Below are 12,202 nucleotides of genomic sequence, written 5' to 3' on the forward strand. Positions count from 1 at the left end.
TTGAACACTGATAATGCTTCATCTTTAGTTTTAATCATATATACCCACATCATACGAGTATGATCATCAACTAATAACATGAAATATTTGTTCCCAACTGGTGTGACAGGAGATATAGGGCCACAAAGATCCTCATGTATCAATTCTAAAGCTATCTTAGCAGTAAAATTAGATTGAGAAGGGAAGGGCTTACATGCTTGCTTAGATAGGAGACAACCACTGCATATTTCCTTAGGTTGGATCAAGTTTGGCAAGCCATGTACCATCTGATTCTTTTGCATCAACTGTATCGCTGGAAAATTCATGTGACCGAACCGAATGTGCCACAACCAAGCTTCTTCTTCTGTCTTGGTCAGCAGGCATGCTCCTCTAGTTTCTTGTATGTGGAGTTTGTATAGTCTATTTGAGGCTCTTTTGAATTTCATAAGTAGCTTTCCCCTTTCATCATACACCCACAAAAGATCACCAACAAGAACGACTTTGTTTCCTTCCTCTGATAGCTGTCCCAAACTGATTATGTTGCTTCGGAGTGTGGGTATATAATACACCTCCTTTAGTTCTCGCTCTTCTCCATTTTTACATGCCATCGATATTAACCCTTTTCCCTTAATATGCACCAGGGATCCATCTCCAAATTTGACTTGGCATGTGAAGGTCTCGTCCAACTCCTTAAATTTTTCACGGTGCCCAGTCATATAGTTGCTGGCGCCGTTATCGAGATACCACATATTGACTTCACTTTCTTTACTCAAGCCAGTTGATTTCTCAACATTCCCAGCAGTGTACAACACTATCTGTCCATCTGCACCACTCTCATACTCAGCCACCAGTAGTGCAGGCTCATCATCTTTGATCTGAGCTAAGTTTACCTCAGCTTTGTATTCTCTGTCTCGCTTTGGTTTACGACACTCTGCAGCAAAATGCCCGTAGTTGTGACAGTTAAAACATTTTACTTTGCTTCTATCACGAACCACACGACCATCTTTGCTACGATAATCACTGTTGCCACCAGTTCCTCCCTTGTTTGTTCTTTTCAACCACTCATCGCTTGTGAGCAGAAGTTTCTCTTCGCTATCTTCACGTCTTGACCACTGTTCTTCTGTGAGCAGGAGTTGTTGTTGTCCACCATTTGTTTCAGGTTGCCCGCGTAGTCTCTCCTTATGAGCCTTGAGAGACCCTACAATTTCTTCTACAGACATCGTCTCCAAATTCCCGAATTGCTCAATGGCTGAAGCAATTTGCAAGAATTTTGCAGGCACTGATCTCAAAATTTTCTTGACGACATACGCCTCTTCAACCGTCTCTCCTAAAGCCCGTATGTTTGTCACCAGGCTGCTCAACTTCATACAAAAATCATCTAGCTGTTCTGTTTCTTTCATAGTGAGTGACTCAAACTCGTACCTGAGTGTTTGAGCCTTAGCTTTCTTTACTTTGTCTGCACCCAAATGTGCTGTCTTGATCGCTTCCCATGCTGCTTTGGATGTCCTTTTATCTGCGATTGATAGTAACAAATCTTCAGCGATCCCTTGATAGATGATGGCCAGTGCCCGTTTGTCTACCTTATCTTCACAAACAATCTTAGACCAAACGAACTTTCTTTACCTTTACTGCTCTCCATCGTTACTTAGCGGGATGTGAAGCTCTGATACCAGATATTGGATGAAAGACACAGTTTAACTAAGAAAGAAACTGAGATATTGGATGAAAGACAGAGTTTAACTAAGAAAGAAACTGTAACTTACTGATTTAATTGCTTTAGGATTAATACAATACGTAAGAGTGTTACACTCAAAAGGAATTACATACAGTATTTAAACACAACTGATCTACTAAGTTGGTAGCTAAAAAACAGGTCAACGATCCTGTTTTTTCTCCACTCTTTAATCCATCAGATTCCAAACAAACTACTACTACCTTTGACTTGTTCCTGTTGCTATAAACAAGCAAGGCTGGTTGATTTATTCAAGTGCAATTTAAAACAAATAAAGCAAATAAAATGTTTAGATTAATTCCAACAAATCCTAGCCATCGATTTCTATAGATTTGATTATGCCACTTTCTGGAGAAGATAAACCCTAATCCTATCCGTATCCATAATTGATATATGGGCTATCTGCTATTCAGATCTCACAGAGGAGATATCTATGAACATTGGGTAACCCTAATTGCTATTCGGCGATTGAGAAGAGCAAAGGTGTAAGTCCAGTTACATAGGTGATGCCATCCCTTACTCCCAAACTTCACCTACTCCCTAAAGTTTTAAAGTTCTAAATTAGACCCTCTATTTTTGTCTAATTATCTTTAATAACCTCCTATTTTTGTCCAATTGTATTTAATAACTTCTATCTTTATATAATTAAATTCGATAGCCTCAGAACTTCAATTGTTCTCTAATTTTCTGAAAGTTCATAAGTACTTACCTATAAAAAAATTTGTTTGACATGTGACACATGGTGTCTCTCACTGTTAGAGTTTGGGCCAAATATTAATGTTAAATTTAACCCTAATGTTTTTAAGTGGAGTGCTGATTTAACCTTAACGTACAAAATTGTGCAAACTTATCTATAATATTTCGAAGTAAGATCAATGTTAGTCATACGTTATCGAAAATTAGAAAAAACATGTTTTATTAGTATTTTACTATCACTTTAGGTTATTAGTTTATTACTAAAAAAACATTATAAAAATTCTGCTAAAACGGTAAAAACTAAATCTGCTACATATAAATTAATCACAACTTTTTTTGTCAAATTGTCTAAAATATTTACAGTGTTATTAATATAGTTATAAACAACAAATAAAAAATATATGAAACTGCTTCGATTTATTGACAAACTTATTCGGAAGATACGATGTGACAATTAAATAACAGTAAACCGGTCTATTTAATTTTTCAACAGCGCTTGGCTAAAATTGGTCTTGCTTGAAAAAATTAGTTTTTAATTTGCATCACTTCATATGTTATGGCCAAATATGCACTTTGATTTAAGCGTTGTGGTTAAATTTGCCCATATCCCAATAAAAAAATGTACGAAAACTTACAACATAAATATCACATGTTGCAATTATTCAGTTTGTTTTGTGATAATGTCGTGTCAATTTCGAAATAGTGTCAAAATGATTAAACCGTAATCCAACCCAAAAGATTTCATATCAATCTCGTATTAACCTAATCGGGATAGTATCGATTACGTGTGGTGTTGTCGAGTCATATATAATTTTACTACGGATCAAATTTATTTTTAGGAAAACCTCACTTTTAATCTTGAGGTTATGGGGATTTTCCCTCTCATTTTATAAAATGACATAATTTTTATCCTTGCCTTAAAATATTGGTTCAATTTTATCATTTTCTAATAAATTTCGTGGACACGTTTTATTCGAAATTATTTTGAAAATGATAAAATTAAATCAAATTTTCTATTATCAAAATAAAAATCACAAAAAAAATTATGAATGGACAAAATTAACCAGTTTTATAATATAACGACAAAATTATTATTTTTTTCAACGACTTTGGAAGGAGTTAGGCTTATAAGTACTTAATTGAGAAAAATAATGGATTAAACAAAATAAAATCACATGATATGCATACTATGTTTGTGCTCTGTTTTTGAAAGGATATTGCAATTAAAAAAGTTATTAACATTTATTAATTATAAGATTAAGTAGATTGATTTGTCTGAAACTAAATCTAAAAATAAGATTTGTTTGCTTCAATTTATTTGAACAGCATGGCGGTATCCCATTGTTTCTAGGAGAACAGTTTGATTAAGTCTCACCCGTCGAGCTGCTAGAGTTAAGAAAGAGTAGAGCCAGTGGCACGAAAAAAACATATCTTATCCCTAATTTTCTTCAATCTAGCGACGAACTTACAGGGAAGCTTAAACCACTCTTCGTTGGCTAAGAATGGAATTTGAGGGGAAACTCCAAATATGAGAAACTGCAAATAATCATTTGGAATTGGAAATTGAACATCATTGGGTGCACATGTCTAGAACAACATGTTCATTTACCAATTTAGAACAAAATTAGTTTCATTGCATCAACCTCTTACTTTAAAACACAAAAACCATTCCACTAATTACATAATCTCGTCTCTAACTTGTAGAGTTTGATAAATTTCAGACGAGGAAAACGAACTACAAACGAAGAAACCAAGCTTAACTCGGTAGGAACACTTTCTAAAGAATGTAAGGAGGACCATAGAGTGATAGTCATGAACCCATACAAAAGCATCTTCAAGATTAATAACCTTCATAACCCTATGTGCAAAAAATTTATTAGCAGAAACATATGCTTGCCACAACAACTTGTCAAAGCAATCACCCTTGTCAAGGCACATAGTGAATGGACATTAAAGCTGAATGACCACCTGCTCTGAATTTCTTCTTGCAACAACCAGATGATGGAGCATCGGAATCTCCATTGCTGGGTCTATCTTTTTTAGAAAAAAAATCTGGGAGCAATCGTCGCCATCTGAATCTCCTTGCTTCAGATTTCCATTAACTACAGACAAGATGCAAAAATAAGGATCACCATCTAAAAGCAGGATGCAGTTTTAATTATAATAAAACAAATGGGTAATTTAAGACATCCACGTAAAGGCATTTGCTTTTAAGAAATTCCCTCAACCGAGTTAGATTTCATCATGTACAAGAACATATCAACGTCAACCAACATCAGTCTCAAAGTTTTTCAAATTAACCAAAAAAGGTCCCTAGTTCATGGCTATAACATGTAGATCAAAGACAAAACAACCATAAAAACATAATTAATTTCTTCATCTGTTTTATAATTAATTAATTAATTTCTTCATCTTGTCTCAATTGAACCTAAAATATTCTAAGAAGAATACCTTTCTCTTTCTCTGATGAATCACTAATTATTGCGCATAAGTTTTTCTTAATCGGAATTAATTAAGCATCTAAAAAGCCAGTAAACGTAAGAATTGAATTCCTAACATGGCTCAAATAATCCTTCAAATTCCCGTACAAACGGAGACATTTTTCTTTTCCAGCAAGTTACATTTTTATATACTATATATGTTGAACTCTTCTTCCTTAGCTTTTTAGCATTTGGTTTCAAATTCAGTTTCAGGGCAACATAACACATATATAATCCTCTAAAATGCTCATCTCATAATTCACTCTCTTTATTTGGAAACAATGGAAATAGATTAAGATGTTCAATTGATTTAAATTCATTCGGTGTTGATCAAACAATTAAAAAACCCATATAACATAGTCATTACAAATGCAATGAATTATTACCAGAAAATACCAAACAAGAATACAGAAGAAGCATAAAAATGCTTTTAAGAAATTCCCTCAACCAAGTTAGATTTCATCATGTACAAGAACATATCAACTTCAACTAACATCAGTCTCAAAGTTTTTCAAATTAACCAAAAAAGGTCTCTAGGTCATAGCTATAACATGTAGATCAAAGACAAAACAACCATAAAAACATAATTAATTTCTTCATTTGTTTTATAATTAATTAATTAATTTCTTCATCTTGTCTCAATTGAATCTAAAATATTCTAACAAGAATTCCTTTCTCTTTCTCTGATGAATCACTAATTATATTGCGCATAAGTTTTTCTTAATCGGAATTAATTAAGCATGTAAAAAACCAGTAAACGTAAGAATTGAATTCCTAACATGGCTCAAATCATCCTTCAAATTCCCGTACAAACAGAGACATTTTTCTTTTCCAGCAAGTTACATTTTTATATACTATATATGTTGAACTCTTCTTCCTTAGCTTTTCAGCATTTCGTTTCAAATTCAGTTTCGGGGCAACATAGCACATATATAATCCTCTAAAATGCTCATCTCATAATTCACTCTCTTTACTTGGAAACAATGGAAATAGATTAAGATGTTCAATGGATTTTTTTTTTGGTAGGAACACGAAAGGGAAAAACAAACAACAAACAACTAACCTGGGATTAGCCTAGGGAAGCTAACCCCAATCCTATCTTCTAACAGAAGAGAAGAGAGAAAGAAAGGGGGATCCGAAAGGATAGAAACACCTAACATCCCCTCATGACCAGCATCAGCCAACCGATCCGCAACACGGTTCTGCTCTCTGAAAATGTGACTGAAATCTAAGGTTGCGGCTACTAGTACCAATAGCATGATTATCAGAAATCATTTTGATGGCCTCCCTGTTATCAGACTCCACAGAGAGCCTCTTAACGCCCAGCCTATTCGCAAGCTTGATACCAGAGAGAATACCCCAGAGCTCTGCTGAGAAGGAAGAACCCAACCCCAAATTCTGGGTGAACCCAGAAAGCCAGGCGCCCCCCGCATCTCTAAGAACACCTCCGGCAGCAACCTTACCATTGATGAGACAAGAGCCGTCAGTATTCAACTTCACAACCCCCTCTCTCGGCCTGCTCCATTGAATCTCTCAACAATAGAGGAAAGTTTATTCGAGAAGAACTCAGCACAGATTGGCAAAAACACAGTTTTATTACCAAAAATCTCCTCGTTTCTCCACTTCCAAACTTGGTGACAGACAATAGCAAAGAGAATGTCATCATGCTCCATGTAAGACAGTAACTTTCAACTAATACCATCAGAGAACCATTCATTCACAGAGTGAGCCATGAAAGAAGAGAGGATATGGTGTGGTAGAATTTGCTTCCAAACCTCCTTACTTTTAGAGCAATCCCTAAAGGCATGGCACAAAGTTTCAACGTGGCCTCTACATCTACTGCAAGCTCCTGAGTCCGCCAGATGCCGTCTGTGCCTATCCGAATTAGTAAGCAACCTGTCCTTAATTCCCAGCCACAGGAAACTCCTAACACGGTAAGGGACTTTGAGGGCCCAGATAGACTTCCAAACGTCCGAGGGAGGATCGGACCTGTTGAGGGAAAGAGCTTCAAAGGCAGATTTGCAAGAATAAACTCCATTATTAGTTAGCGCCCAGTAATGCCTATCCATGTCTTCCTCTTGATTACTAACCTTCACTCCCCGAATTCTAAGGAGAGTCTCAAGGTTAAAGAAGCTATCAAACTTTGACCAGATCCAGTCCCCTTCAGAGTCTACCACATCGGCAATCCTCCAGTTACGGATGTCCCTAGGCGGGGGGGGGGGGGGGGGGAAGAACACACATCTATTAAAGGTTTATCCCCAATCCAGGTGTCAAACCAGAAACTAATGGTCTTACCATTACCCACCTCCAGACTAACTCCCAAGTAGAACTCAGCAAACACGGCGCTGAGGCCTTTCTAGAGGAAAGAGCAATTGACAACTCTCTCCTTAGGGCCCCCGAAGATTTTATCTTTCCGATACTTACCACAAAGAAGGCGAGCCCAAAGAAAGGAGGGGTCTTGCCACATACGCCAAAGGAGTTTCATTAATAAAACTTTGTTATTGTCCTTAGCTTTCCTAATGCCCAGACCACCAGAATCTTTCGGCTGACAAACCTCACTCCAAGGCACTAGATGGATCTTTCTTTAAATTCATTCGGTGTTGATCAAACAATTAAAAAACCCATATAACATAGTCATTATAAATGCAATGAATTATTACCAGAAAATACCAAACAAGAATACAGAAGAAGCATAAAAAGTACATGAGTTGAATCAATCTGCCTAAAAGTAGGCAACTGAATATTGAAGCAAAACAATAATACCATTTCAGAAATGTAGATACCCATTTTTGTCCGGACCAATTTTTAAGTTTATAATAAATTTCACTCAAAATTTGAACGATTCATGAATTATCCAGAATATATGGTATTATCTCGAAAATAATTTATTGGAGAAAAATTGTGCTATTAAGGCTAATTTGTCATATTTCGGTATAAATCGGTAAAATTATCGAATTATATTCAAAATGCGACTTAATAGAATTAAGGTATAATTTTAACCTGTTATGAATTTTATTCGAGATATGTTCCTCATATTTTGAATAAAATTGAATTTGCTTGAATTCGAGTTATAATTTATTAATCAAGGTTCAGATGTCAATCAATCGAATTAACATTTCAATGCTTATTTATTTGTCGTAAACTATATTTAGAAATACCTATAGTCTAAATTGCGAATTATAATGTAACATCGTATATTAAAGTTAAAGTTAATATTGGCTTTGGTTACGATTTATATTATAATTAAACGTTTAGAATATAGTTGATTTCTAAATAAAGAATTATGACAAATGGATTTAAAATTTGAAAAGTTAATAAATTAATGACAAATGAACGCTTAAAAATGGAATATTTATTAATAAATAAATATTACAGTATTATTATAATTATCTTTCTAATTATGTCTATTTTCCAATAATTTTGACAGATCCGGAGATCCGCTCGTCAACGTCAAAGACACCCGAAAATGCTCACCCTAAAATTGAAGACAATTTTTATATATCTCGAAAAGCAAGATCAAAATGCACACTCAATTCAAGAACATTCTAAGAAGTGATCAAATCATATTCAAGTGACTGAGTTATCTCATTGCGGTACAAGTCTCAACAAATCGGAAGTTCGAAGGATTATCCGTACGAGTCCAACAAAATCCAAAGCACGGGTAATTATCAGTTCAAGTCCGATTCCAAAAGCACGGATAACTGTCAGTTCAAGTTCGATTCCAAAGCACGGGTAATTGTGAGTTCAAATCCGATTCCAAAGCACGGATATTTGTCAGTTCAAGTCCGATATATTCCCAAAGCACGAGTAACTATCAGTTCAAGTCTAATAAATTCCAAAGCTCGGGATTTTGTCCGTACAAGTCCAACAGAGTCTGCTCGGGTCAGAAATAATTCAAATTCAAGTCGGATCCCCATCAAGCTCGGGTCAGAAATAACTCAAAGTTACGTATCATAAATAATTCAATCCAGCAGCGTGAATCCGCAAAAAATCACAATTACAGGGACCAAATGGCATTTTTGCCAAAAAGCTTATTTGCCAGAGGCTTCTCGACAGTGAACAGATGCAATTGGGCATAGGCAAATAGAGGTAGGATTACAGTAGGAAATGGAAAAAATGATGAACCTCAATAATTCACAGCAAATTTTTAATATAAATAGGAGGGATTCATCAGTGTGATAGGGGAGAGGAATTTGGTAAAAATTCCAACACTGTAATAGAGAGTTTGTTCTTCACTGTAAAAGGAGAGTTCGAGGGAGAGCAGGAAGAAGTTCTTCCTCAGTATTGTAACAGCCAAATAATCAATCAAAAGAAAGGGTAACACACTTTCAAATTCATTCATACATATAGATATATACATATATATTGCCATATCACTGCTGCTTCTTTTTCTTTCTCATTTCATCATAGAAATTAACCAAACAATAACTGAAACCCACATTCATTCCCGAGCACACTGAAGGGAGGACCGAAACACCCTCTAGAGCCAATAAGGCTCTAGTTGCGTTTTCGGAATCCGTTTGGAGGTCACGGGAGACCATCCCCTAAACCAAAACCAAGTTCAGACCAATAAGAAACAGAGATTAGAACGGGATTGAGAAACCACAAAATTGAACGAAACCGAATAGACACAGCAAAGCCATCCCGTAGGCGGCTCAAACCAAATAATCCCAGAACAAACACCCATCTCCACCAAAGAAAACAGTACAAGCATCTCAAACCAAAGCATATAGGATAGAAATCGCAACACAAACCAAAGAGAAGCCGAGGTTAGAGAAGAGAGAGAGACAGCAAGGAAACCCACAAACCTCAAAACTCACCTTCGGATGTATATTGTATACCGACTAAACCTCCTCAGGAACTCAGAGTTCCTCATCGGAGGCTAGAACCCTCGCCGTTCCCAGTCCGACTAGACCCAAAGGGTCTGAAAATAGGCGGAAATCACAGGAGATAGTTAGGGAAACCCGAGAGAGAGCGAAAGAGGGTGAGAGCAGCTAGTGAGGCGGCCAGACTTCACGGTGCCGAGGAGAGAGGATCGGCCATGGGAGATGAGGGGGCTGATTTTTTAGGGGTTGGTTACATATTAGTTATGATTAGTCTAAGTATTTATAATCTTCTTATATTTGTAAAGAATTTTTTAAAATGTCAAGTACTTCAAAATTGAAACTGGTTTTAACATATTAAAAAACAAAAAAAAAAGGCTTGGTTTTATGAGTTTCAACCGTGAAATTGGTTTTTTATTTTGAATTTTCAAATTCCAAAAAACACTAACTGTTTATATGATAAAAGGATAATAAAAAATCAAAACTGATTTTATCCAATTTCCTCATTTTTTAGTGAGTGGAAAAAGGGAGAAATCGTAAAGGGAAGAGAAGGGAGTGAATGTTTTAAGAAGAAAGGGGGGATAGATCTAGAGCTAATTAGGTTATGGGCTTTGGGCCTCATGACTACGGGTCAGAAATTGGGAAGCTCAAATAAAGGCGCAATTGGCTCAATTGAGTCTATATCGATGATAACCATGTTATTTCGAGTATGAACACCTCGGGTCGATTAATTTCATAGCTTATTCGTTATCTTTGCAATAATTTAAAGGATAAATTAGGAGTGATCAATCAAATATGCTCGTTTTAAAATTAATTTCGAGCCGTAGCGGTTCAGATTAGATTGTTTAAATAAGCGTGAAATATTCGCTATAGCCTATTATATTACGACGATACCAATTGGCTTTATTTTTCGTGTAAATTTATTTTATTCCCGCCTATGAATAAAATCTGAAATTCACTTACCATTTTTTCTCCCATCTGTTCTAATTAATTCATGAATCTAACCCTGTTTATCCGATTAGGCCCCCTATTATCTCTAATTAGACCCAAATTGGCTAAAGATAAGTTCAATCAAGCCCCTTCTAAACTACCAGTATGCTCTTTGAGTTCGTTTAAATTCTAATATGACCCCTAATAATCGAAATTAATTTATATCCCTTGCATTATAATAGACATCTAATTCATCTCATTAATTTAACCCATATATTTAATGCATCATGTATATGATATACATTAAAAAATAAATCAGTTCGAAATGATATTTCGGATCAATAAAATTCATAGCCATACCAATTCGGATCGATGTGAAAACGTCATCCGAATCTATAACCAAATTAGTTCGGATCAATGTGAAAACGTTATCCGAACCTATAATCAAATTAGTTCGGATTGATGTGAAAACGTCATCCGAATTCATAACTAAATTAATTTGGATCGATGTGAAAACGTCATCTGAATTCATAACTAAACTAGTTCGGAACGATGTGAAAACGTCGTTCGAATCTATAATCAAATTAATTCTAATTGATGTGAAAACGTCATTAGAATTCAAACCTAAACCTAATAACCCCAAAACGCGCGCGAGTACCTGACTTATATCGACAATTCAAAGCAAAGCAAATAGCAAATACGTAATATCACAATAGTACCGATACGTCGGGCGGGGTAGGGTGAGGTCATATCTCTTCCTTACACGTAATCGGAAAAACGAACTTTGAATCTCTCCGAAGATCGTCCTTACCAAAACCACACCACACAGAGTCAATCCAAACAAATAGGGCGACCAATCACGCCCGCACACGTATTTCCAAGTGATGATTGGTGGCGACTCGAAACCTTAAACACGAGAAAGGCGAATCGAGCCGGTCACGCATCCCGACCTGCGTAAAAAACCGAAACCGAAAGCCAGGGCGCGATAAGAAAATCAGACGCCAACAACTTCGTGATCATTTGTTACAAACAACAAATTAGTATTTTGAGAGAAATATCTAGCATTGCCAAATGAACAATTGCTAATGCTTTACTAAATGAACCAACACCGATTTGGACTCTGCAATTTTCTCCATTGCAAATTAAGCTAAAAATGGTTATTCCCAAAGCCGCAATCTCAACTCGTTGGAAATTCATGAAATTAAAACAAAGATAATTGTCTGATGAAATTTAGATAATATTCAGATCAAGCATCACCAACATAGTTTCATCATATAAAATAACAAACAATCTTGATTTGTATCAAAAAAAATTTATCATAACGAAACAAGCATAAACAAACTTGTGGTTTCAATCTCAAGTAATCATATCTTCCCGACACATCAGATAGCTAGGTTATATAGAAAAACATACTAGAGAGCAACATCTAATAACAAAAATAAGCATATCCAGTTTAAAACAAACTTATAGGGTTTCAAATAATCATATCATCATAGAACACATCAGACACCTTATGTAAGCCACCAATAAACAAACACATTTAACAATAGATCTATTGAAAT

The sequence above is a fragment of the Euphorbia lathyris genome, chromosome 7 (assembly GCF_963576675.1).
Source record: "Euphorbia lathyris chromosome 7, ddEupLath1.1, whole genome shotgun sequence".
Classification (NCBI taxonomy): Eukaryota; Viridiplantae; Streptophyta; class Magnoliopsida; order Malpighiales; family Euphorbiaceae; genus Euphorbia; species Euphorbia lathyris.